This window comes from Portunus trituberculatus, chromosome 21, assembly GCF_017591435.1.
Source record: "Portunus trituberculatus isolate SZX2019 chromosome 21, ASM1759143v1, whole genome shotgun sequence".
Lineage (NCBI taxonomy): Eukaryota > Metazoa > Arthropoda > Malacostraca > Decapoda > Portunidae > Portunus > Portunus trituberculatus.
In genome coordinates this window covers 8,449,985-8,476,484 of record NC_059275.1, presented here as the reverse complement: position 1 = coordinate 8,476,484, position 26,500 = coordinate 8,449,985, and the positions used below count along the sequence as shown (strand labels likewise).

The following is a 26,500-nucleotide window of genomic DNA, read 5'->3' as shown; positions in this document are numbered from 1 at the left end:
ACTTCCCTGACAAATTGATGGTAGTTCTTATTAAGTTTCCTTGTCTTAAGTAAGGAAGTTTGGCATGTAGTTTCACTAATTTCCTTATCGCATTGCTTATTTCCTTACAATATATAGTGATAATGTTGGAGTATGGTATTACTATTACCTTCCAGACAAAAGATGGTAGTGGTAGAGGATCAGTATTGATAATTAATGTCACACAAACAACATTTTATCCCAACGTTGTTTTTTAACGTAAGATGGAAGTTGGTCAGTGACTACACAACCTAAAAGCAAGACAAAGAAATATTCAAATGATCTTAAGAATAAAGGAAAACTACAAACAGTTGTCATTTGAGCTAACTTAGTTTAGGAGACGCTCTGAAACTCTGCTGTTGCATTACTCCAAGGAAATCTTATCCTACCGTTTATTCAGTTGTGCGAGAGTCAGGCCAGCCACGAGACAAGTAAAATTCTTGACCATTCCACACAAAAACAAGTAGAACCAGTCTTCATTCGTGCTAAACTTAGTTCTGAAGGTAGCTTGATACTCCTGTGGTGCAATATCTCAAGTCTTATCTAATCTCACCACCTCTCCTGCGCCGCCCTTCGTCACCTCGACCGTTGACCTGCACTGGAGGCGCGGAGGAGAGGAGGGGAGGCAGGGACGCTGTACCGGACCTTCTAGCCCTGAGATCGTGTATCAGTGGACCCTCGCCAGCGCCGCCCACCCACTGCTCCTCCTCCTGCGCCTCACTGCATCCTGGATTTCCTCTCTCATTGTGCCTTTAATCGGCATTTTCGTCTCCCTGTCGCTGCGTCTGTCTTCCTTTGTGCCTCAGAGTGCTTGTATACTGCTGCTTTTGTCTTCCTTCAGTGTTTATGTTAATTTTTTTGTTGGTTTTTCCATTTGTCTTATTCAGTGTGAAGTGGGATTTGATGTCTGGGTGAGTTTTTGAGGAAGATTTTGGTGTTTGAGGTGTTTGCATAGGTGGGTAGTGTGTGTGTGTATGTGTGTGTGTGTGTGTGTGTGTGTGTGTGTGTGTGTGTGCGTGTGCGTGTGCGTGTGTGCGTGAGTGCGTGCTTGCATATGTATTGTTTGATTTCATTTAACTGCTGAACACATTGCACGTTAACTTTCACTCCTGCACCACCACCACCACCACCACCACCACCACCACCACCACCACAGCAGCCGCAAACAAAGCACGTACACTGCCGCCAAATCGCCCATGTGTTGTGTCACCATCACTGCAACCAACTCATGAACGTCAGTGGCGGGAAATGCAGCGATGGTGATGGTGGCGGTGGTAGTGGTGATGGTGGTGGTGGTAGTGGTGATGGTGGTGGTGGTTTTGGTGAGTTATGAGAGCAGGCAAACTCGGTATCCATCCTTTGTCACCTTTTGTCACCCTTTCATCTTGTCAGCCTTATTCCCTGCCACCATTTCACGCTTCCTTTCCTTTTGTCTCACTTCCTTATGTTCTTCTTTTGTTTCTTCATTATTTTTTTCTTCATTTTTGTTTTTATCCAGGTATCCCTTTTCTTTCTTTAATTCACACTTTCACCCTTATTCGTACTTGTCATCCTTTCATCCTTCTCTCCTATGCTTCTCTGTATTCTTCTCCTTTCATCATCCTTCTCTTTTCATTCTATCACCTAGTCACTCTTTGTCTCACCTTTTTATTAACTTCCATCCCTTATCCTCACCTCATTCACGTATTTTTCATTACCTTTACATTTTAATCCCCCCTTTAACCATTTACCCGCTCCTTCCCTTCCTTAACTTCCTTGATCCATCTCACAGGCCTTCCCTTATCCTTCACTTATTTACCCTTCATCTTGCCCCTTCATTCCTAATCTCCTTCATCTCATCCCTTTCACTTGTGCATCATCATAATCAATAACCTGCAGAAGGCCAAGAAGACACCGCCCTTGAACAGTATAGATCTGAAGCAGCCTTTCCTTTACTACTCTTAAGGCTCCTAGGACGAGAGTGGGGCTGGCTAGAGGCGAGGCAGGAATGAGAGGCGCTGGCTGGGTATGAAAGACTGGCTGGAGAGGTTGATAGCAAGGCAGACATAGAGGGAAGAGGTCCTTAGTATTGAGTAGAGCCTTTTAGGGGGAGAGTGTGACCTCAGTCGTAATATCGGGAAGGGCATATTGGAGCACTCCTTTGTCCTTTTGTTCTTTTGTAGGGAGTTGGTATTGTGGTTTTCAAGATGCGGAAAGGGAGAATAGGAAGGGGAAGAAAAAAGAAAAGGGAACGGGGCTGACTCTGTAGATGGAGTGATAGCGCTTTGTAATTTTTCGTTGTGTTGATGATGATGGTGGTGGTGATAGTGGTGGGAGGAGGAGTAGTAGTCGTAAGAGGACGAGGAGGAGGAATAAAAACAAAAACAAGATGAGAAGGAAGAGATAGAGGACGCAAAAGAAGAGTAGGTGGAAGAAAACGGGTTCTGTAATAGCAATAGTAGTAGTAGCAAGAGTAATAGTAACAATAGCAACAACAACGACCAAAACACCACTACCACCACCGCCACCTCCGCCACCACCACCACCATCACCATCATCACCACCACCACCACCACCACCACCACCACTACCACCACCACCATCATCATCACCACCACCACCACCGCCAACAACAACAACAAGCACTATCAATACTGCACATCCACTATGAATGAAAGTATGAACAGAACTGCAATACAAATCCATTCGCATATATTTTTTCTACTCTTCTGCAAACTCAATCCAACATCGTATACATAAATAAAATCCATCTTGATTCCTGGTAAGCGACAAGTCCTTTTTACATTCCACCAGCCCTGTAACTCACGCCTTCGTCTGCCGCGAACTCAAGGCTTTCTCCTCGGCGCTAGGAAGGGACAGAGAAGAAGCCAATACGAGTAGTTGTTGAATTAAAACGGCGATTGCAGCGAGCGATTATTATTTTGGGGAGTGACGGAGCGAGTAATTGATCTGCATTCCACTCAGCAGCGCTTCGTCAAAGCAAACACTCATCCTCAGTTCCTCCTTTACATGCGATATATATTTTTAGCTTCTATATCCGTGCAATGCGTCTCACCCACCCTCCCGCCCGCCAGCCAGCCTGCCCACCCAACCACACACACACACACCCTCTTGAACCCTTCCATCTTCCCTAGCGCCACACAGACTGACATATACTTACACACACACACACACACACACACACACACACACACACACACACACACACACACACACACACACACACACACACACACACACACACACACACACACACACACACACACACACACACACACACACACACACACACACACACACACACACACACACACACACACACACACACGTTCCTCCCTCTTGTTATCTTCATTCTCATCTTCCTTGTCCTCCTCTCGTGCAACAACTTCTCTCCCCTACCTTTCATTTTTTTTACCGTCCTCCCTTTCAAGACAACCACAAGCATTCCACTGAAGATCCTCCTCCTACTGTCTGACCGCATCTTCTGTCACGCTAGTTTCTTCACTCTTCGCACAGTTAGATAGATAGATAGATAGAGAGATACCTTCAGCAGCCTTTCCCTCTGCTAATCTTCTTTTTCTCCAACTTCATTTCTTTTCTTCCTCGCTAATCATGTCACTACACTTCTTTCTCCCTCTCCATGCCTTCCTCCTCTCACGCCACGACCTCAACACCATTCTAGACACCACTAAACTTCCCCCTACCCTTCCAAGAACACCAGAACTCTTATCCTCCACCAGCTATCTCTTAACATCCTCAGCACTCTCAACTCTCCTACTTCACTCGCCAGCCAGACTCTCTTTCCACAAGTCACCCTCCCCCAGACACTCACAAGCACATACACTCACGCTCACCTCTTCCACCAAGTACATTTCTCTAACTCACACCTCCATCCACTCAACACGCACGGGGGTGGTTCGCGTGTGTGTCTGTGGCTCTCCTGTGTCACGGTTCGATCTCTGGTTCTTGAGGTTCTGGTTTGTTCTGTTTTTCTATGCCTGGACTAGAAAGAAGGGCAGTTTTGTGTGGTTTGGTTATAAGAAAGGTTTTTGTCTTGTTTTTATCTAATTTTTTCTCTCTCTCTTGGGTTTTATGGTGGGAATCGTAGATTGAAGGAGAAGTGGGTGGTGGTAGTAGTGGTAGTGATGGTGGTAGTGTTAGTAGTAGTAGTAGTAGTAGTAGTAGTAGTAGTAGTAGTAGTAGTAGTAGTAAAAGTAGTAGTGGTATTAGCGACAACAGCAGCAGTAATACTAGTAGCAACGATAGAAACGAGAACAAAATCAATGCGCGTTTACACACACACACACACACACACACACACATACACACACACACACACACACACACACACACACACACACACACACACACACACACACACACACACACACACACACACACACACACACACACACACGAATGCACTTCACTTATTCACCGTCTCCCAGTGCAGTGCTGTATAAACTCCCTCATTGATTCCACCCAAGCATTACCTGCATTGACTTTCTATAAATCCATGGCACCTCGGATTCCTTCGCTGGTAAAACAGGTGCGAGTAGCCTATAGGTGACCAGGGCCTTGCATGAATCTTGAATGAATAGGACAGAATCATGTTAACCCTTCTTTTCATTACTGTAGTCCTTTCGTATCATACAGAATATAAGTAGTAGTAGAATATAAGCTTACATGGATAGAGAAAAGTAGATAAGATAATTTTGACTTTTCTTTTACCAGGGAATGATCTAATGGAGTCCGCTTTAATAATGTAGTTTAGCAAAAAGTTAGATGATTATGGGAAAAGAAAATATTTAAATGTGAGAGGAAATATTAGGGGAAAGATAAATAAGAAGTAAGAATAAAAAGTACTGAGAAGTTTGTGTTGATATGGTTCACAGTCTTTATTTAGATTCATGAAGCAAGAGTGAGTAGAAGTCAGTGAGGAGGAGTGAGAGAATGTTGGGAATGGTGAGAGTAAAACCCGTATTCTGAAACACTTTGCTCTCTCACTACTTTCCAAAGGCTCCAGTTGAAAATGTTCGTGTTTCTAAGAGTATTTTTATGGTTCTGATGATAAACTGGCAAGATTTTTAGTTCATTAAAAGAAGAAACTGTCCTGAAAACCCGGCTACTTGTCTGTGGCCTTACAAAATTGTCGTAGTGAGAAGGGAAGGCATCACTGTTTTCCAAAGACTCCAGTTAAAGATACTCGTGTTTTTAAGAGTATTTCTATGTTTCCGATGATAGATTGGCAAGATTTCTACTTGATTAAAAGAAGAAACTGTCTCTGTGGCCTCAGAAAATTGTCGTAGTGAGAGGGGAAGGCATCACTGTTTTCCAAAGACTCCAGTATTTTTAAGTATTTCTATGGTTCTGATTATAGATTGGCAAGATTTCTAGTTGATTAAAAGGGAAACTATCTTGAAAACCCGATTAGTTGTCTCTGTGGCCATGGAAAATTGTCGTGGTCAGAGGAGAAAGTGTTTCTGAATACTGGCTTAAATCAGAGTAAGGGGATAAAGCAGAAGTTTAACTAGTGTAAGGAAGAGTAAAGTAAGGGAAGGTAAGAGAAGGTAAGGATAGAGTGGGGTAAGTAAGGATGGAGGGTGAGGAAAAGTGAAGGATGATGAATAAAGGAAGTTGAAGGAGAGTAAATCGTGAGATGGGGAGTGAATGAGGAAGAGTGAGTGAAAGTGAGGGAAGAGAGAACAGGTAAAGGATCAGAAGATTAATTTTAGATGTATTGATTGACACACTTGCTTCTCCTCCTCTCATGGTGTGTGTGTGTGTGTGTGTGTGTGTGTGTGTGTGTGTGTGTGTGTGTGTGTGTGTGTGTGTGTGTGTGTGTGTGTGTGTGTGTGTGTGTGTGTGTGTGTGTGTGTGTGTGTGTGTGTGTGTGTGTACTTATTCACGCTTGATTCTGCTCGCGAAAAAATAAAAAAGAATTACAGCCGGTCACTTACCACACACACACACACACACACACACACACACACACACACACACACACACACACACACACACACACACACACACACACACACACACACACACACAATGGCTGTCACGAATACCAGCGCAGTCATTTTTATTCCTCGATAACATTCTCTTCTTTACATTAGAGAGAGAGAGAGAGAGAAAAAAAATCAATAAGAACTTCAGGAAGCGGAAATAAATTACAGTGAAATATTTCCCGCTTGGTGACTGATCACTTGAAGACTTACAAGGTCGCCGAGGAGGAGGAAGAAGAGGAGGAGGAGGAGGAGGAGGAGGAGGAGGAGGAGGAGGAGGAGGAGGAGAAGGAGGAGGAGAAGGAGGAGGAGGAGTAGGAGGAAATACGCTAGTTTAGAAGAATATTTTTACACTTGACGCCAAAAGTGAGCGAATGAGAGTCAGTGGAGCAGAGAGAGAGAGAGAGAGAGAGAGAGAGAGAGAGAGAGAGAGAGAGAGAGAGAGAGAGAGAGAGAGAGAGTCATCCAAACTTGCAAAACTGATGAACCAAACGAGGCACTATTTTCCCTCCTCTCGATTTGTTTGCTTACCTCAGATATCGGCTCGTGTTTGTTTGTTTATCTTGCAATGTGCTTTTTCTTCCTTCTTTTTTAACTCTCTCTGGCTCAGTAACTCCGAGGGGAAGCTTCATTCGTGTGTGTGTGTGTGTGTGTGTGTGTGTGTGTGTGTGTGTGTGTGTGTGTGTGTGTGTGTGTGTGTGTGATAGTTTCCAGTATAAAAAAAAGGATATATATAACAGAACAATATGCATTAATAAACTATACATCTATCAATAAGAAAAGAAAACTAATAAAACACACCAAAAAATATTAAAACTTCAGTAAAATACACCTGTTAATTAGGCGAGCGAGACAACTTGGCGATAAAGATAACAAGATAGAAAAAAGCGCCAATCCTCTCTCGAATTACTTGACGTAAACTTGAAGTGCAAAAAGAAGATATAAAAGACACATTCCATCGGGGCTTGTGAAGTGTATTTGATTAAACCCATGCTAGCAAGTCGAGGAGGAGGAGGAGGAGGAGGAGAAGGAGGAGAAGGAAGAGGAAGAGAAGGAGAGAAGAGTGAGAGGAGAAGGAAGGCATAAGTGAATGTGTGAATGAAGAGAAAGGAGAGAAATTATGAAGAAGACGATGAAAGGAGTAGTGTTCAAAGGAAAGTAACGAAGTAGGAGGAGGAAGAGGAGGAGGAGGAGGAGGAGTAGGAGGAGGAGGAGAGAAGAGTGAGAGAGGAAGGAAGGCAGAAGTGCATGTGTGAAGGAAGAGAAAAGAGAAGGAAAATAAGGATAAGACGATGAAAGGAATGGTGTTGGAAAGGAGGAGGAAGAGGAGGAAGAGAAGGAGAGAAGAGTGAGAGGAATAAAGGAGGAGGAGGAGGAGGAAGAGGTGGAGAGAATAGTAAGAGAGGAAAGAAGGCAGAAGTGCGTGTGTGAAGGAAGAGAAAAGAGAAGGAATGTAAGGACAAGAGACGAATGGTGTTGGAAACGAAAAAAACAAAGGAGGCAAACATGAAAGGAAGGAAGTAAGGAAGGAAGGAAAGAGTGAAGGATGCGGGAGGAAGGAGGGCAGGTGGAGGAGTGTTTGCATGCAGAGAGGCGCTGGATACACCAGGACGGTACACAGAAGACGACAGAAGGCAAATGACGAGAGATGTGCGGCAAAAGCATTGGTATTCACACAACACGGCGGGCTTAGGTTAAAAAAATGGCAGTGTGTGTGTGTGTGTGTGTGTGTGTGTGTGTGTGTGTGTGTGTGTGTGTGTGTGTGTGTGTGTGTGTGTGTGTGTGTCCTATTCACATCATTCAGTATACATTTGAAGAAGATTAGATTCTGCTTTGTTCACCTCCTGTACGAGTATGATTCACTTAATCTTTTTCACCTTTTTTCCTACGGTTAGTCTTTTTCCCACGTTTATATTTCCGTTCCTACGCGTTCTATTCCATTTTTAAGGTAACTAATTGGTCTCTCGCTACTATTTTTCTCATCTTACGTGTGATATTCTCTTACTATGCCTCCTAATCCATCCTCACGCTGATATCTACGTTCTAACGCTTATTAGTCTGTTTTCACGCTTATAATTTCTTTCCTAGGCTTATTTTTCCATTCTCATTTTTACTGTTCCTTTTCCTACACTTACTTTATCGCTCTCACTCTTCCATTTTCTTTTCCACGCTTACTACTCCGTTTTCACGCTTAACCCTTTGCTTGTTATTTGGTACATCTTTCCTAAATTAATAATCACTCCGAAACATCTTTAAATCTTTAAACTGTGTATGTATTGCGAAATCTCTTCCCTTCATCCCATTCTTTATTACAGATGCTTATAAAGATCTCATGCATTACTTCTGGTGTTGGGAATTGTTGTGTATCGCAGTTAAAGGGTAAATATATGAGATAAATAAATTTATCTCATCCATTAAACTTCAATTCTAAAACTTAACTCCCTAAAGAAAAAATATAAACAAACACATGATAAGTCACATGCAAGGAAAGATTTTAAATGTTTTCGATGGTACGTAACATCTGAAGTTTTATAAGTTACGTATACGATAAGAAAAATGAAAAAGGATACAAAAATATACTCAAAGGTAATACAGGTGAGTTAGAGACAAGTAGACAGTGATGAGTGTGTGTAAGTAGACAGGTACCAAAGGTAGGAATTATACGTTAATGTGGACGGAAAGGAAAAGAAAGATGAGGTGAAGGTTGGTACGTGCGTTGGTGGATAAATGGATGAAGGAAAGTGCGTGAGTGTGGATGAATAGGCAGGTAAAGCCAAGATTCTGTGTGACTATAGAGGGGAAAGGCAAGTGAGGGTGGAGAGATGAGTGAAAAGAAAGTGTGTGTGTGTGGACAGATAAAGGCAGGTGACTTAGGCGTGTGTATGAGTGTGCATGTGCTTTAGGCGTTTCATGCGTTTGTTTGTATAAATGGACGTTTTGTGTCTTTCAAGTTTTATTCTGTTTTAAACCATTTACAAATTCTTATAGAACATTTTTTGATGGACCATATCTTCCAAGTCCTTCTGTAACTGTAATCTTTGGTTGTAGTCAATATCTATCTATATCTATCTATCTATCTATCTGTCTATCTACGTGTGTATTTGCATTGGTGAATGGACTAGTGGAGACAGGATGAGTTACACAGTCGTGAGCTGAATACTCATAATGTTACGGCTGGCGGGTTCCTCAAGGGTATATTTCTCTGCCTGTTTTTGCTCCCTGGACGGCACCCGGGTGATGCCTCTCGCCCATTGCATTCCCAGAGCATTGCGTAAGCCCGTCGCCAGAGAGCAGCTAAAGAGGCGAGGTTGTAGGAGACGCTCTGGTAGTTTATTGACAAGGGATATTTAGTGTCGAGTGATGTTGACAAGTGGATTGTTCATTGTTGAAGTATTGATTGTGTCTTGAGAGAAGGTAAAGAGGTGGTTTCATGCTGGTAGGGTTCAAAGTGATATTGGTAATAGGTGAAGCAAGTGCAGGAGTTGTAGTAGTGGTGGTGGTGATAGTTGTAGTAGTAATAGTGATCGTTGTTGTAATGGTGATAGCTCCATAGTAGAAATAATGAGGGTGATAACAGAAGGAGTTAGTTAGTCAATGAATAAACACGCAAAAACATTACCAAATTAAAATGCAGACAACATCCTTCAAAAATTAAGCCTACTCTGATTTACTGACCTGTACAAACACACAAAAAAACAAAAACTAGACACGTATTGAAACCACAAGAATGGAAACTACAAACCACACACACACACACACACACACACACACACACACACACACACACACACACACACACACACACACACACACACACACACACACACACACACACACACACACACACACACACACACACACACACACAGTGTAGTGGTTAGCACGCTCGACTCACACTCGGAGGGGGCGAGGCAAATAGGCAAGCCTCGTAATGTGTAGCCCCTGTTCACCTAGCAGTAAATAGGTACGGGATGTAACTCAAGGGATTGTGGCCTCGCTTTCCCGGTGTGTGGAGTGTGTTGTGGTCTCAGTCCTACCCGAAGATCGGTCTATGAGCTCTGAGCTCGCTCCGTAATGGGGAAGACTGGCTGGGTGACCAGCAGGAGACCGTGGTGAATTACACACACACACACACACACACACACACACACACACACACACACACACACACACACACACACACACACACACACACACACACACACACACACACACACACACACACACACACACCACCAGTACCAAACACCAACAAGATACACACTAATCAACCAAAACTAAGAGAGACCAAAACAAGGAAACAAAAGAGGAACAAACAATACGAGAAAAGAAGAGAAAAACAAGAAACGAACAAAATCTAAAAAAAAAGAGACAAAAACAGACAGAGAGAGAGAGAGAGAGAGAGAGAGAGAGAGAGAGAGAGAGAGAGAGAGAGAGAGAGAGAGAGAGAGTAAAGAGCAAACCTCATCACATCTAAAACAGAGGGCGAGAGAGCGACGAGTCCTTGAAACAGACAACCTGATGAGGCTCTCGAGTATTTCCGTGGCCCTACAATGAGTGTCCGCTTGTCCAGACTCAATGATAGTGTCGGGGGTGGCGTGTGAGGCGAGGAGGAGACGCGAGGTGAGGTGAGGAGAGGAAAGTGGTTTGTGTAATGAGGGAGAGGCATAATGGAGGGTGCAGAGGAGAGGAGGTGAACGAAGAGGGAAAAGGGGAGGAAGAGGTGGAGAGGGAAGGACGTAGAGGCGTGTATGGATGTGCGATGGTGATGAACGGAGGAGGAGGAGGAGAAAGAAGAGGAGGAGTAATGTTTATGTGTCATTCGGTACCCTCCTCCCCTCCTCCTCCTCCTCCTCCTCCTCCTCCTCCTCCTCCTCCTCCTCCTCCTCCTCCTCCTCCTCCTCCTCCTCCTGTTCTCCCCATCCCACTTCTTTTCTTCCTTTTTTTTCTTTTTTGCCTCCTTTTTCTATTCTACGATGGATTTCAGAATAAGACCACTTGAACTACTTTCTCTCTCTCTCTCTCTCTCTCTCTCTCTCTCTCTCTCTCTCTCTCTCTCTCTCTCTCTCTCTCTCTCTCTCTCTCTCTCTCTCTATCTATCTATCTATCTATTAATCTATCTATCTATCTATGTATCTATCTCTCCCTGCCTCCGGTAATCTCCTCCTGTAGTTCCTCACTTCTTCCTTCCCTGCATCCTCTTCCTCTGCGTGGGTTGCGAGGAGGAAAAGGAGGAGGAGGAGGAGGAGGAGGAGGAGGAAGGAAGAGCTTAGAAGGGAAGGCAGGGAATGTGAAGTAGAGGGAAGGCAAAGGCAGAGAGAGAGAGAGAGAGAGAGAGAGAGAGAGAGAGAGAGAGAGAGAGAGAGAGAGAGAGAGAGAGAGAGAGAGAGAGAGAGAGAGAGAGAGAGAGAGAGAGAGAGAGAGAGAGAGAGAGAGACACACACACACACACACACACACACACACACACACACACACACACACAAAAGGCATAAGGAGAGAAGAACACGAAGAAAGCAAAGATGCAAGAGAGGAAGGAAATAAATCGGCGTTGCTTGCCTAGAGCCTCGTGGTGCTGCCAGGGAGGGTAGGGGCTGGGCTGGTCTGGGTGGGGCGGGGCGGAATGGGAGCCTCGCCGCCAAAACGTGTGACTGACAGGGCGGCGGCAGGAGCGATGGTGGCGTGGTGGTGCTTCCCTCCTGCTGGTGATGCTGACGGTGTAGGAGACTCGTATCGTTTGTCTTGGAATCGAAATGAAGGTGTTTTTCTGATATATTGTTTTGTGTGTGTGTGTGTGTGTGTGTGTGTGTGTGTGTGTGTGTGTGTGTGTGTGTGTGTGTGCTTTGATTTGTGTGTTTTGAAAGTGTTTGGTTGGTTTCTGATTTATTGTTTTGTATGTGTGCTTCCCTTTGATTTGTTTGTATTTGAAGGTGTTTGGTGTGAAATCGTGCTTTATTTCTTAGAAAAGTAAATATACGCGCAAAGTTTTCCGTAACATTAAAAGGATAAGCGTGATTTTTTTTATGTTGTTATTTACACAAGTGGCGGTGTTTGTTTCTGCTATATAGGTTTGTATGTGTGTCCTGTTTTGATTTCTTTTGTTTTAAAGGTGTTTGGTTCAGAATTTCTACATTATTTGTAAGGAAAAATAATCATATCTACACATTTACCAGTCGCATTAACCCCTCAGTACTGGGACGCATTTTTACTATGGGTTTTGTGTGTGATTAGGCGATTGTATTGATATTAGCAAGGGTCAATGGAGGTCAAAAGATTAATGACCACAGTCTTCACTATTTCAATCCCCCCACATAAGAGTCTGAAGCTGTATAAAATCACTAGAGAGTAACAAGAATGAATGTGAAAACGTGTCATGGTGCTGAAGACATTAAAAGGATGACATGTTGTTGTTGTTGTTCTTCTTCTTCTTGTTGTTCTTCTTCGTCTCCTCCTCCTCCTCCTCCTCCTCCTCCTCCTCCTCCTCCTCCTTCTTCTTCTTTTCTTCTTCTTCTTCTTCTTCTTCTTCTTCTTCTTCTTCTTCTTCTTCTTCTTCTTCTTCTTCTTCTTCTTCTTCTTCTTCTTCTTCTTCTTCTTCTTCTTCTTCTTCTTCTTCTTCTTCTTCTTCTTCTTCTTCTTCTTCTTCTTCTTCTTCTTCTTCTTCTTCTTCTTCTTCTTCTTCTTCTTCTTCTTCTTCTTCTTCTTCTTCTTCTTCTTCTTCTTCTTCTTCTTCTTCTTCTTCTTCTTCTTCTTCTTCTTCTTCTTCTTCTTCTTCTTCTTCTTCTTCTTCTTCTTCTTCTTCTTCTTCTTCTTCTTCTTCTTCTTTCTTCTTCTTCTTCTTCTTCTTCTTCTTCTTCTTCTTCTTCTTCTTCTTCTTCTTCTTCTTCTTCTTCTTCTTCTTCTTCTTCTTCTTCTTCTTCTTCTTCTTCTTCTTCTTCTTCTTCTTCTTCTTCTTCTTCTTCTTCTTCTTCTTCTTCTTCTTCTTCTTCTTCTTCTTCTTCTTCTTCTTCTTCTTCTTCTTCTTCTTCTTCTTCTTCTTCTTCTTCTTCTTCTTCTTCTTCTTCTTCTTCTTCTTCTTCTTCTTCTTCTTCTTCTTCTTCTTCTTCTTCTTCTTCTTCTTCTTCTTCTTCTTCTTCTTCTTCTTCTTCTTCTTTTTCTTCTTCTTCTTCTTCATACTTTTCCCCTTCCTTGTATTCAAAAGAATGTGGTGATTTTTTTTTTCATTTATATAATTGTGTTTGGTTTTTGTATTAGATTTGTTGTTAATAGTGAAATATAATTGCTTTGTGAGATGTGACTCGTTTGCTGAGATGATAAAGAGATGAATTTAGATTAGCCTTTAATCTTATTTTCTTATCAACAGAATGAATAAGATTAATAAAGGAAGAAAGAAAGGAAAGAAGTGGAAGCTTGCAAGGGATTATTGACTTATTGGTAAAAGTAATAAGGGTGGGATATTCATGGGGCGTGTAAAATAAATAGAAGTGATAGTATATGGAGGAAAAGGAGAAGGGAAAGTTGAAGAAAGATTTGTGGATTGAAAGAAAGTAAAAAGGAAGGTAGTGGAAGAGAGAAAAGGGTGAAGGGAAAGTTCAAGAAAGATTTATTGACTGAAAAATAAATAAAAAAAGATTGTTGTAGAAGAGAAAAAAAAAGGTGAAAGGAAAGTTGCAGAAAGATGGATTGAAAAAAACAAATAAAAATAGAAGTGTTAGTATATAGAGGAAAGGGAAAAGGGAAAGTCTTTAGAAACGTTTGTGGATTGAAAGAAACTAAAATGGAAGGTAGTAGGAGAGAGAAGGGGTGGAAGGAAAGCTGTAGAAAAGTATGTAGATTAAAAGAAATAAAAAAAATTATATCAATCCTTTCAATACTGGGGCACATATTTATTATTAGACCATTTTATTGACATTAGGAAGAGTCTATGAAGATCAAGAGATTAATGGCCACAATCTTTACTATTCTAATCCCCAACATAAGTTTCTGAAGCTGTATAAAATCATCTAATAGTAAACAGAATTAATATAAAAAAAAAACGTATTATGGTACTGAAGGGGTTAAAAGAAAAATAGAATTGAAGGAATGTTTTTGATAGGTGTCTGGCACGAAAAAAAAAAAAAAATAGAAGCACAAGAAAGAAAGGAAGAAAAAGAAAAAAAAGAAAAGGTATAAGAAAAAAATAAAAGGAGCCTCTTTGTGATGTTTGTGTCTCTTCTGAATTGAACACACACACACACACACACACACACACACACACACACACACACACACACACACACACACACACACACACACACACACACACACACACACACACACACACACACACACACACACACACACACACACACACACACACACACACACACACACGGGCCATGCATTGTGTATCTTGTATATTTTTTCTCCTTTATTTTATTCCCTGACATAAACTTCGGGGAGCAGAAAGTCGTTTTTTGTCGTTTATGCTTCCTTTGTCTTCCTCCTCCTCCTCCTCCTCCTCCTCGTTCTTGTTCTTTTTCTTGTTCTTGTTCTTGTTCTTCTATTTTCTCTTTATTTTTCTTCTTGTTCTTCTTTTTTCTTCTTCTTCATCTTCTTTTTCTTCTTCTTCTTCTTCTTTTCTTCTTCTTCTTATAAATAATAATATATTATTATTATTATTATTATTATTATTATTATTATTATTATTATTATTATTCTTTGGATTCTTATTACCCTTTTTTCTGTTATTTTAGATTTATTTTCTCTTTCAAAATCCTTTACTTCTTTTTATCTAGAGTTTGTGCCTGTTTTCCACTTTTTCTTCTTCTTCCTCCTCCTCCTCCTCCTCCTCCTCCTCCTCCTCCTCCTCCTCCTCCTCCTCCTCCTCCTCCTCCTCCTCCTCCTCCTCTTCCTCCTCCCTTCCCTCCTTCTCCTCCTCTTTCTCTTCCTCCTCCTCCTCCTCTACCGTCTCTTTCGTTACAAAATTTATCCCCGGTAAAGCAAACTAGATAAAGGGAAACAGGGCTCTCTCTCTCTCTCTCTCTGTGTGTGTGTGTGTGTGTGTGTGTGTGTGTGTGTGTGTGTGTGTGTGTGTGTGTGTGTGTGTGTGTGTGTGTGTGTGTGTGTGTGTATGTGTGTGTGTGTGTGTAATGAAGATAGACACGGATGAAGGAAGGAAGTGAAGGAAAAATCAAACAAACTTTAGTGAAACGGCTCAAGGAATGGAGAGAGAGAGAGAGAGAGAGAGAGAGAGAGAGAGAGAGAGAGAGAGAGAGAGAGAGAGAGAGAGAGAGAGAGAGAGAGAGAGAGAGCGGTGAAGGAGAAACAGAAGATAAATAAAACATAAAAGGAAAGAAAAAAAGACAAGATAAACAGGAAACTGGGTGACATGAAAGTAAAACAAATAAGAGAGAGAAAAGAAAAACAGACAAAATAAAAAAAATGTCAGATAAATAAAAAAAATATTAATCAGTTATTTATTACGTTTTTTTGAAGTATTTACATATTTTGAAGTGTTTTTTTTATGTTTTTATTTCAACTTTATTTATTTTTTATTTTGTATTTTAAAGTCTATCCGTGTTTGAGTGCTTTACCACATATGAGAGTTACACAAGATAGAGGAAGAGGAGGAGGAGGAGGAGGAGGAGGAGGAGGAGGAGGAAAGAGGAGGAAGAGGAAGAGGAAGAGAAGAACGAGGAGGAGGAGGAAGGCTAATTCATGTACGTAGCTTAGTAAGAGAAAGTGAGTGATATATAAGTAATTAGCTTAGAGGAAGAGGAGGAGGAGGAGGAGGAGGAGGAGGAAGAGGAGGAAGAGGAGGAAGAAGAGAAGGAGGAGAGATATTTATTCTAGAGACGTTAGGTTGAAGACAGAAGAAGAAAAGAAACAGGAAAAGGGAAGTAAAGAGGTGGTTTCAGTTAATATTCTTCCTAGACTCTTCTTCTTCTTTCTTCCTTCCTTCCTTCTTTCCTTCCTTTTTTATCCTTCCTCTCTTTCTTTCTTTCTTTCTTTCCTCTGTTCCTCTCTTTCTTCCTTCCTTCCTTAATCATGTTTGTACTGCGGCGTTGGAAAGACTTGTATAGTTTCCTAGTCTCTCCATTTACCTCTCCTCCTCCTCCTCCTCCTCCTCCTCTTCTTACTCTTCCTCTTCCTCTTCCTCCTCTTCCTCCTCCTCCTCCTCAGTATTTTTTTTCTCCCTAAAGGATGTCTGTACCTACTTGAATTCTTGACTTTTCTTCCTCCTCTTCCTCCACCTCCTCCTCCTCCTCCTCCTCCTCCTCTTCCTCCTTTTCCTTCTCCTTCTCTTCTCATTAGGATGCTGAGGAGGAAAACCAGAGGAAGGAGGAAAGTGAAGGAACAAAAGGAGATAAGATCAAACAGAAGAAATGCAGGAAAACCAGAAAAGAGGTGTAAAAGAGAGAGAGAGAGAGAGAGAGAGAGAGAGAGAGAGAGAGAGAGAGAGAGAGAGAGAGAGAGAGAGAGAGAGAGAGAGAGAGAGAGAGAGAGAGAGAGAGAGAGAGATAGAGAGAGAGCTTTGAATGGGCAAACTTTAGTCATTTTCTCACTGTGGCTTTTTGGAGAGAGAGAGAGAGAGAGAGAGAGAGAGAGAGAGAGAGAGAGAGAGAGAGAGAGAGAGAGAGAGAGAGAGAGAGAGAGAGAGAGAGAGAGAGAGAGAGAGAGAGAGAGAGAGAGAGAGAGAGAGAGAGAGAGAGAGAGAGAGAGAGAGAGAGAGAGAGAGAGAGAGAGAGAGAGAGAGAGAGAGAGAGAGAGAGAGAGAGAGAGAGAGAGAGAGAGAGAGAGAGAGAGAAGTACTGCAAGGAAACACTTAAAAGACCTGTAGTGTTTCAGAGTGACGACTTTTAATGTGGAATCCTGTTGTTGATGTTTTTTTTGTTTTTCTGTTTTTCTGAAGCGTTGCGTGTAAGTTGGAGGAGTGGAGGTAATAGAGGAGGAGGAGGAGAAGGAGGAGGAGGAGGAGGAGGAGGAGGAGGAGGAGGAGGAGGAGGAGGAGGAGGAGGAGGAGGAGGAGGAGGAGGAGGAGGAGGAGGAGGTTAACGTACGTGACTTGTATTTTAAACAGTTAAAGGAATGGAGGAGGAGGAAGAAGCAGAAGAGGAGGAGAAGAAGGAGAGGAAGAGGAAAAGGAGATGAAATGTATGAGGAAAGATTAAGAGAGGAAAAGAGAAAAAAAAGAAGACTTATTTGACACTTGGAAGGAAAGCAAGAGTGCAGAAAAAGATGAAATACGAGGAACAAAAAGAGGAAAAGTGAAAAGGAAGGTTAAAATGAATTATGATTTCAAATAGACGAATGAAAAGAATATGAAAATAAAACAAGACTGAATGAAAAAGGAAAAAAAACATATGAAAGGAAAAAAAGAGCAGAGTTAGACTTGTGACTAAGATGAAGGAAGAGGAGGAGGAGGAGGAGGAGGAGGAGGAAAAGAAAATGAAAGAATGAGAAGAATAAAATGTCTAAGATATTGAAGAGAATGAGAAAGTGAGGAAGATTTGAAGTGAAACAGATTAAAGCAAAAAGTCTAAATGGAAGGGAGATAATGAGAGAAGTAGAGAAGGAGAACAGTAATTAGAATGGCAAGAAAAAAAAGAGAAAGATAGTTGAAAATATGTATAGATGAAAAGAAAATAAGAAAAAAAAAGTGAGAATGGAAGAGAATGAGGTTTAAGAGTAAATATAAAGGATAAGGAAAAAAACTGAAGTAAAGAGAGTAAAAATATGAATGAAAGAGAATTAGGTTTAAAAATATCGTGTGTAATAGAGTAAGTGTTTAAAAATATAGTAAATGTAATAGAGTAATTGAAGTAAAGTAAGTGTTTAGGAATATAGTAAGTGTAATATAGTTAGTGTTTAAAAATAACGTAAGTGTAATACAGTCAGTGTTTGATATAGTAAGTCTTTGAAAATATAGGAAGTGTAATATACTAAGTGTTAAAAAATACTCGTATACTAAGTGCTAAAAAATAAAGTGTTAGAAAATATAGTAAGTGATTAAAAATATAGTAAGTATTGAAAATAAAGTGTTAAAAGATATAGTAAGTGTTTAAGAATATAGTAAGTGTTGAAAAATAAAGTGTTAAAAAGTATAGTGAGTGTTGAAAAACATAGTAAGTGTTTAAGAATGTAGTAAGTGTAAGTAAAATAGTGTACGAGTTTAAAGAACTTAAAAAAAAATAAAAAGGAGTAGGAGTAAGAAAAAAAATGCGTTAGTTTCGAATGAGATAATGCATGATAGTTATGAGATGGCGGAGGAAAAGGAGTAAAATTTATGAGAGGGGAGGAAAAGGAGTAAAATAAAAGGTAAAAAAAGAGTAAAAGTATGAAAAAAACGCGTTAGTTTCCAATGAAATAATGCGTGATAGTTATGAGATGGCGGAGTAAAAAAGAGTAAATTTATGAAAAAGGAGTAAAAAGAGTAAGAAAAAAAAATGTTTAAAAAAGTAAAAGCATGAAAATAAAAAGCGTTAGTTTCCAATGAAATAATGCGTGATAGTTATGAGATGGCGGAGCAAGAGGAGTAAATTTATGAGATAGAAAACTAATGACATAACAGGCCTATGAGGAGAGATAATTAATGAAGAGACTGACAATGTTCTTAATTAGTGTGGGGAAAAATATTGATGATAAGTTCACTTGATAAATTTGACAGCAAACTTCATAAAGAGGAAAATATTAAAAACAGAAGTGAAAATTAAGAAGAGGGAGGAAAAAAAGCGTTTAAAAGAAGAAAGAAAGGAAATGGAAGTAATGTAATAAAAAGCAAAGATAAAATATTAACGAAAGATAAATTGACTTACGATAAAAAAAGTAAAATAATAAAAAAAAAAACTGAAGGCATAAAGACGAAGAGGAAAAAATGACTAAATGTATGAAAATGGAAAACTATACGTAAGAGAGAGAGAGAGAGAGAGAGAGAGAGAGAGAGAGAGAGAGAGAGAGAGAGAGAGAGAGAGAGAGAGAGAGAGAGAGAGAGAGAGAGAGAGAGAGAGAGAAGGAAAAGACTTATTATGCTGGAGGAGGGAGGAAAGAAAAACACCTTGACTCCTTAATATGAAAATGGGAAGCGTGTTGAAGGAGGAAGAAGAAGAGGAGGAGAATGAGGAGGAGGAGGAGGAGGAGGAGGAGGAGGAGGAGGAGGAGGAGGAGGAGGAGGAGGAGGAGGAGAAAGAGGAGATAAAAGATTATGAAAAACACACGTCGACCAATTACATCACCATAAGTGGAAGGCATGATGTAGTAATAGCAGTAGTAGTAGTAGTAGTAGCAGTAGCAGTAGTAGTGGTAGAAGTAGTAATAGTAGTAGTAGTAGTAATAGTTTTAGTTATAATAATTGGAATAGTAATGCAAATATCTTCTCATTACCATTAACACCATTACCTCCACCACCACCAAAGCCAACACAAGGATCCACATACGAGAGAGCGAGGAAATACAAGAGAAATACAAAGAAACAGACAGACAGCCACGGCCCAAGTAGACCCAGCATGGTTATTTATATGTCGAAACCACCACTACAGATTCTATGAGTAGGAGTAGAAGTAGAGGAGAAGGAGTAGGAGAAGGAAAAGATGAAGGGTTACTGAATGAACACACTCCACCCACACACCACTTCTCTCAGAGCTACCTTCAATTATGTTACCTTGTCCAGCCAACCATCTATGTAGTTTGTTACGAGGCTAAGAATCGCCTAAACCCCTTCAGCACCATAACGTGTTTACATATTCATTCTGGTTACTATCTAGTGATTTCATTCAGCTTCAGAAACTTGTGTGAGGGATTGAAATAGTAAAGACTCTGGCTATTAATCTCCTGACATCCACAGACCCTTCCTAATGTCACTAAAATGCTCTAATCGTACCATGGTGCGTTTCTATATTTATTTTGCTTATTATTTGGTGATATTATACAGATTCAGAAACATATGTGGAGGATTAAAATAGTGAATACTCTAGCCATTAATCTTCTGACCTTCATAGACCCTTCCTGATGTCATTAAAATGCTCTAATCGTACATAAATTTTAACCTCTTTATTAATTTTCGTTTCCACATCCATTCTTATTTGGTGATTTTATACAGCTTCAGAAACTTACGTTGGAATTACAATAGTAAAGACTTTGGCCAAAGAGAGAGAGAGAGAGAGAGAGAGAGAGAGAGAGAGAGAGAGAGAGAGAGAGAGAGAGAGAGAGAGAGAGAGAGAGAGAGAGAGAGAGAGAGAGAGAGAGAGAGAGAGAGAGAGAGAGAGAGAGAGAGAGAGAGACTGGGAGGGAGAGATAGAGAGAGGGGGAGACAGCAAATTAAAGAGTAAAAGAAGGACGAAAGGCAATAATAATGACGAAGAAATGTGAAAAGGCAAGAGAAAGAAAGGAAGAAGGAAGGTTGAGATAAATGGTTTGTGAAGAGAAGAGAGAGCGTATGAATCATGAGAGAGAGAGAGAGAAGAGAGAGAGAGAGAGAGAGAGAGAGAGAGAGAGAGAGAGAGAGAGAGAGAGAGAGAGAGAGAGAGAGAGAGAGAGAGAGAGAGAGAGAGAGAGAGAGAGAGAGAGAGAGAGAGAGAGAGAGAGAGAGAGAGAGAGAGAGAGAGAGAGAGAGAGAGAGAGAGAGAGAGAGAGAGAGAGAGAGAGAGAGAGAGAGAGAGAGAGAGAGAGAGAGAGAGAGAGAGAGAGAGAGAGAGAGAGAAGTCATAAGGAAAGAATTACGAGAAAGCAAAAGGAGAGTAAAAATGGAAGTAAAGGAATTGGAAGAAAAATAAAAACAGATGAAGAGAATAAAAAAAAAAAGAACAGACGTAAAAAAAATACTGGAAAATTACGTGACAAGAGAGAGAGAGAGAGAGAGAGAGAGAGAGAGAGAGAGAGAGAGAGAAATACCACATAAGACACTCCATTAAATATTGAGGAAAAAAAAACATAAAAAAATATATAATGCAGAAAAACAAAACCCATTCTAATATTTTCTTTAATTTTCCTTTTTTTTTCTCCTTTTTGATCAGGAAAAGAAATTACAGAAGGAAGAGAGGAGTAAGAGGAAGAGGAAGAGGAGGATGAGAAGGAGGAGGAGGAGGAGGAGGAGAAAATGATAAATGAAGAAGGAATAGAAAGGAGGAAGATGGAGGAGTAGTTCTTCGTAGAAACCAATAACAGAAAGTGTATGTGTATGAAAGAGGAGGAGGAGGAGGAGGAGGAGGAGGAGGAGGAGGAGGAGAAGGAGGAGGAGGAGGAGGAGGAGGAGGAGGAGGAGGAGGAGGAGGAGGAGGAGGAGGAGGAGGAGGAGGAGGAGGAGGTGAAAAGAGAGAGAGAGAAGAAGAAGAAGAAAAGACATAATATAGTGTTGGGAGAAGAGAGAGAGAGAGAGAGAGAGAGAGAGAGAGAGAGAGAGAGAGAGAGAGAGAGAGAGAGAGAGAGAGAGAGAGAGAGAGAGAGAGAGAGAGAGAGAGAGAGAGAGAGAGAGAGAGAGAGAGAGAGAGAGAGAGAGAGAGAGAGAGAGAGAGAGAGAGGAGAGAGAGAGAGAGGAGAGAGAGAGAGAGAGAGTATAATATGGATGATGACAAGTTGCCGGTAGATAACATGGTAGCAGAAGACGAAGAGGAGGAAGAGGAGGAGAGGAGGAGGGGGAGGAGGAGGAGATGGAGGAGGAGGAGAAGGAGGAGGAGGAGGAGGAGGAGGAGGAGGAGGAGGAGGAGGAGGAGGAGGAGGAGAAGGAGCATGGAGTATAGAGTATGACATTGAGGAGGTAGAAGTGCACATGATATTATAAAAGGAGGAGGAGGAGGAGGAATACAAAGGAATACAAAGGAAAGACTAAACAACAAGAGATCCTGGGCTCCTTACTAGGCTGCTTGGTTAACTATTCTATACTAACTTCACAGTGTGAGAGACAGGACAGCAAAGCAGAAGGCTCCTCCCCACCCACCCATCCCACCAGCCGAAGCCGGCCGGAAAAGGAAAGGCACCATGTGGTATTGAAAAACCAAATGGAATTTTAGAGGATAGAGAAAAGAAGTTATAATCTACGTCTACTGTTATTTGTGGGGGACTATGTAGGTGCTTGACGGTTATGTAGTGTGGTGAATGTGCGTGTGGGTTGAGTCACAGTGTGGATGTCGGATGTGGGTGGTGCGGCAGCCTTGCCTGGCGCTTTCAAATAAGGCAGCAGTCAATCAGGCCTCAGCTCCGTTCACTCCACTGAGTAAGCGTACTTTCCCTTGGAGGGACGCCGTACACTGATTTCCCCTGCAACATTGATCCCTGGTTGTCCTGATGGTGATAAAAATTAACAGGGCCCTAGACAAACACAACCCGTCACAGGTCGAAAGTGGGAGTAGTGACCGTTAACTCAGGGTTATCTGTGAGTGTAAGTATAGTATAGTGTAATGTAAATGTGGACACAGTGTAGAGGTCAAGAGGTGGTGCGGCAGCCTTGCCTGGCGCTTTCAAGGAGGCAGCAGTCAATCAGGCCCCAGCTCCGTTCAGTCCACTGTAAAAGTGTACTTCCCACTAAGGGGCGCCGCACACTACATGGTTACCCCCTGCAGCAGTGACCCTGGTACTTTAATTCCCGATGATGATCACTACTGTCAGGGCTCCTGACTTTCCACAGCCCGTCACAGGTCGAGAGTAGTAGTAGTGACCGTTAACTCGGGGCTGTCTGTGTCGTGTAAGGAGGGTAAGTGTATTCGCGAAACACCCCGCAATTCACGATCTGAGGCATATTTCTTTATGGACGGCGCAAATTACTCGGAGATAAACAGTGACAACCGGGGATTAGTTTCGAAATATTTGTCAAGACGAATTTTGAATGTCTCAATAGTACCTGAATCAACTACGTTCGATGGCAAACCGTTCCAAATATTGATAATGCGATTAAAGAAAAATGTTTGGCTTCGTTTGTTTTAAATCGCTTTCCTATTACCTTGAAACCGTTGTTTCTGGTGAAATTTGACCGGTCAAGCGTTAGGAAGCTATCAGGATTCATATTCGTAAATCCTTTAAAAAATTTGAAGAGTGTGATAAGGTCCCCTCGTAATCGACGTTTGGAAAGAGTAAATAAATTTAGTTCTTTAAGTCGTTCCTCGTATGGTTTATTACGTAATCTTGGAACTATTTTAGTTAATCGACGCTGTATACTTTCTAATTTTTCAATGTCTTTCTTATAATAGGGTGACCAAAATTGTACGTTATATTCAAGGTGCGGGCGTACGAGCGAATTATATAAAGTTAATATTATCTCTTCCGTTTTGAATGTGAATGATCTTCCGATAAAGCCGACTAATTTATTTGCGATTTTCACAACTTCGGTGCATTGATTACTTTGTTTGAGGTCAGCCGATATTACAACGCCAAGATCTTTTCTCTCTGTACGCTCTTTATGGAAGCATTCCCCATTGTGTAGTTCGCTCGTGGATTACTATTTCCAATATGTAGAACATGACATTTGTCAAAATTGAAATTCATCAGCCACGTTTTAGACCATTCGACGAGGGTATCTAAATCGTTCTGTAAAAGTTGACGCTGAGTTACTGAGTCCGCCCTGTTTGCAATTTTTGTATCATCCGCGAATTTTGATACTTTACAGTTAATATTTTCCTCGATATCGTTTATATATATGATAAAAAGAATCGGTCCCAAGACTGATCCCTGAGGAACGCCACTACTTACGCTGGTCCATTCTGACGATTTACCGTTTATTACTACACGCTGTTCACGGCCCGATAGCCAGTCTTCGATCCATGTAACGAGATCGCCAGTTATACCGTGAGCTTTTAGTTTATTGATGAGGCGTTTGTGGGGAACCTTATCGAAGGCTTTTGAAAATCTAAATAAATTATATCAACCGCCCTAGTGTCGTCGAACAGATTATATACGTGATGGAAAAAGTCGAGTAAGTTTGTAAGGCATGATCGCTTGTTTCTGAATCCGTGTTGAGAGTCCTTGATGATGTTATTACTTTCGAGGAATGCTACCGTTTTGTCTCGTATAAGCGATTCCATTAGTTTACCTACCACCGATGTGAGGCTTATCGGTCTATAATTTTGAGCTTCAGACTTGTTACCTTTTTAAATATAGGTGTAACGTTCGCGAGTTTCCATTCGTCGGGTACTTTTCCAGTATTTAACGATTTACCAAACAGTATCGAAAGTGGTTTAGCTAATTCATTTTTAGCCTCTTTTAATATTCTTGGAGAAATTCTATCAGGGCCCGGCGTTTTGTTTACTTTAATTTTACTGATCGCTTGCAAAATTTCGTTTTCTTCAAATGTGCACGTATTCAGAAAGACGTTATTACTTTGAATGCGAGGAGTCGGCTGTTGTTCTAAGTTAACTTCTGTGAATACGGTTGAGAAGTAGTTATTTAAGATATTTGCCATCATGGTATCGTTTTCAGTGTACTCGCCGTTTTGCATTTTTAATGGGCCTATTTCTGATGGTAAGGTCTTTTCTTTCTAATGTAGCTGAAAAATTCCTTGGGATTAGACTTACTGGAATTTGCAATGTGAAGCTCGAGGTTTTTCTTACTTCTCTTGATGAGTGCTTTGGTATTTCGGCGTAATCGGTCGTGTTCTATCTTATCACTGTTTATTTGAGTGAGCTTATATTTCTGAAATGCGCGTTTCTTAGCAAGGAGGCTATTTTTTATTTCCGTATTCCACCACTTCGGTTTTGAGTTAACGATCGAGCGCCTATTTCGTAGTGGAACAGATGCATCTACTGCTTTGTTAAGATTGGATGTAAATATTAGCCATGCTTCGTTAATACTTATGTTTCCCGAGAGCTCACTCCAATCGCTTTGCGCAAGAATGTTTCTAAGTTTTCTATAGTTGGCCCTTTGATAGTCAGGTACTTTTTCTTTACTTTCCTTTATTATAGATTTATTTTCTTGAATACTGAAAGTAATCACCCGGTGGTCACTGCTACTGAACTCAGGTCCTACTTTTACATTTCCGACAATGTTTTCATTCGTAGTTAAGACAAGGTCTAAAATATTTTCTCCTCTTGTCGGCTGTTCTACTAATTGATAAAGGCTGCTTTCGAGCAAGTTCGCGTATAAACTGAGTCCTGTATGTGAGTTTAAAGGATCGCCCCATCTACGTATAGGAAGATTGAAGTCACCAAAGATTACGGTTTCGTTTTCGCAACAGATTTCAGCTATCTGTTCATAAAGTTGGTTGTCTTCTGCCGTTGACTGACTTGGAGGTCTATAAATAATACCAATTACGATTTTGCGGGACTGGAGGTTAAGCTGAATGAATGACGCATTTATATTAGCTATTTTCGTGGTGGATTTTGCAATTGGGTGAAGATTAGTTTTAACGTACAGGAGCACCCTGCCTCCCTCTCTTTCGTTTCTTTCACAACTGAATAAACTGAACCCGGGTTTTGAGAATTTGGCCAAAGAGTCTCTGTTTACTATATAAATCCACGATTCCGTTACGCCGATAACATCATATACCTCCATGCAAACGATTTCTTCAAGATCCTGAAATTTAGTTCTGATACTGCGAGCATTTACAAAGCAAAACTTGACAAAATTTTGAATAGATTGAGCTGTGTCAGCATTAACATTACTATTTACGTTGTCCCTGGCCGTGCTAGTTGGCTCGCGTTTTTGCCAGAAGAGCAACAACAGCGTCGTGAAATGGACGGCCGAGCCGAGGAGGAGGAGGAGGAGGAGGAGGAGGAGGAAGAAGAGGAGGAAGAGGAAGAGGAGGAGGAGGAGGAGGAGGAGGAGGAGGAGGAGGAGGAGGAGGAGGAGGAGGAGGAGGAGGAGGAGGAGGAGGAAGAGGAGGAGGAGGAGGAGGAGGAGGAGGAGGAGAGGAGGAAGAGAAGAGGAGGAGGAGGAGATGCCTGTCTTGTTTAACCTGAGGAGGAGGAGGAGAGAGAGAGAGAGAGAGAGTTTAAGAGAGAGAGAGAGAGAGAGAGAGAGAGAGAGAGAGAGAGAGAGAGAGAGAGAGAGAGAGAGAGAGAGAGAGAGAGAGAGAGAATTTTATAGGGTTGTATATGCTGATCGACACTAATAGCTCTCTCTCTCTCTCTCTCTCTCTCTCTCTCTCTCTCTCTCTCTCTCTCTCTCTCTCTCTCTCTCTCTCTCTCAGGTAATTTGATTGGGAATGACACGGTGGCGTCTTAATTGGCGCAGGTGAGTGTCTTGGTCATCCTTGCCTTGGAAACACTTGGGCCAATTATTCTGAAACTCTCTCTCTTCTCTCTCTCTCTCTCTCTCTCTCTCTCTCTCTCTCTCTCTCTCTCTCTCTCTCTCTCTCTCTCTCTCTCTCTCTCTCTCTCTCTCTCTCTCTCTCTCTCTCTCTCTCTCTCTCTCTCTCTCTCTCTCTCTCTCTCTCTCTCTCTCTCACTCCAGAGAGCAGTATTCTCACGCGTGTTTTCCTGTTATCAATGTAGAAATCTTGTTAACATGTCACTAGAACCATGAAAACACCTTAAAATACTCTCTCTCTCTCTCTCTCTCTCTCTCTCTCTCTCTCT

At 41.4% G+C, this 26,500-nt stretch overlaps 1 pseudogene; it reads right to left on the bottom strand.

The window, feature by feature from the left end:
* Nucleotides 1-9,163: 9,163 nt before the first annotated feature.
* LOC123507277 overlaps nt 9,164-26,500 on the bottom strand; it is a 65,380-nt pseudogene continuing 48,043 nt past the window's right edge.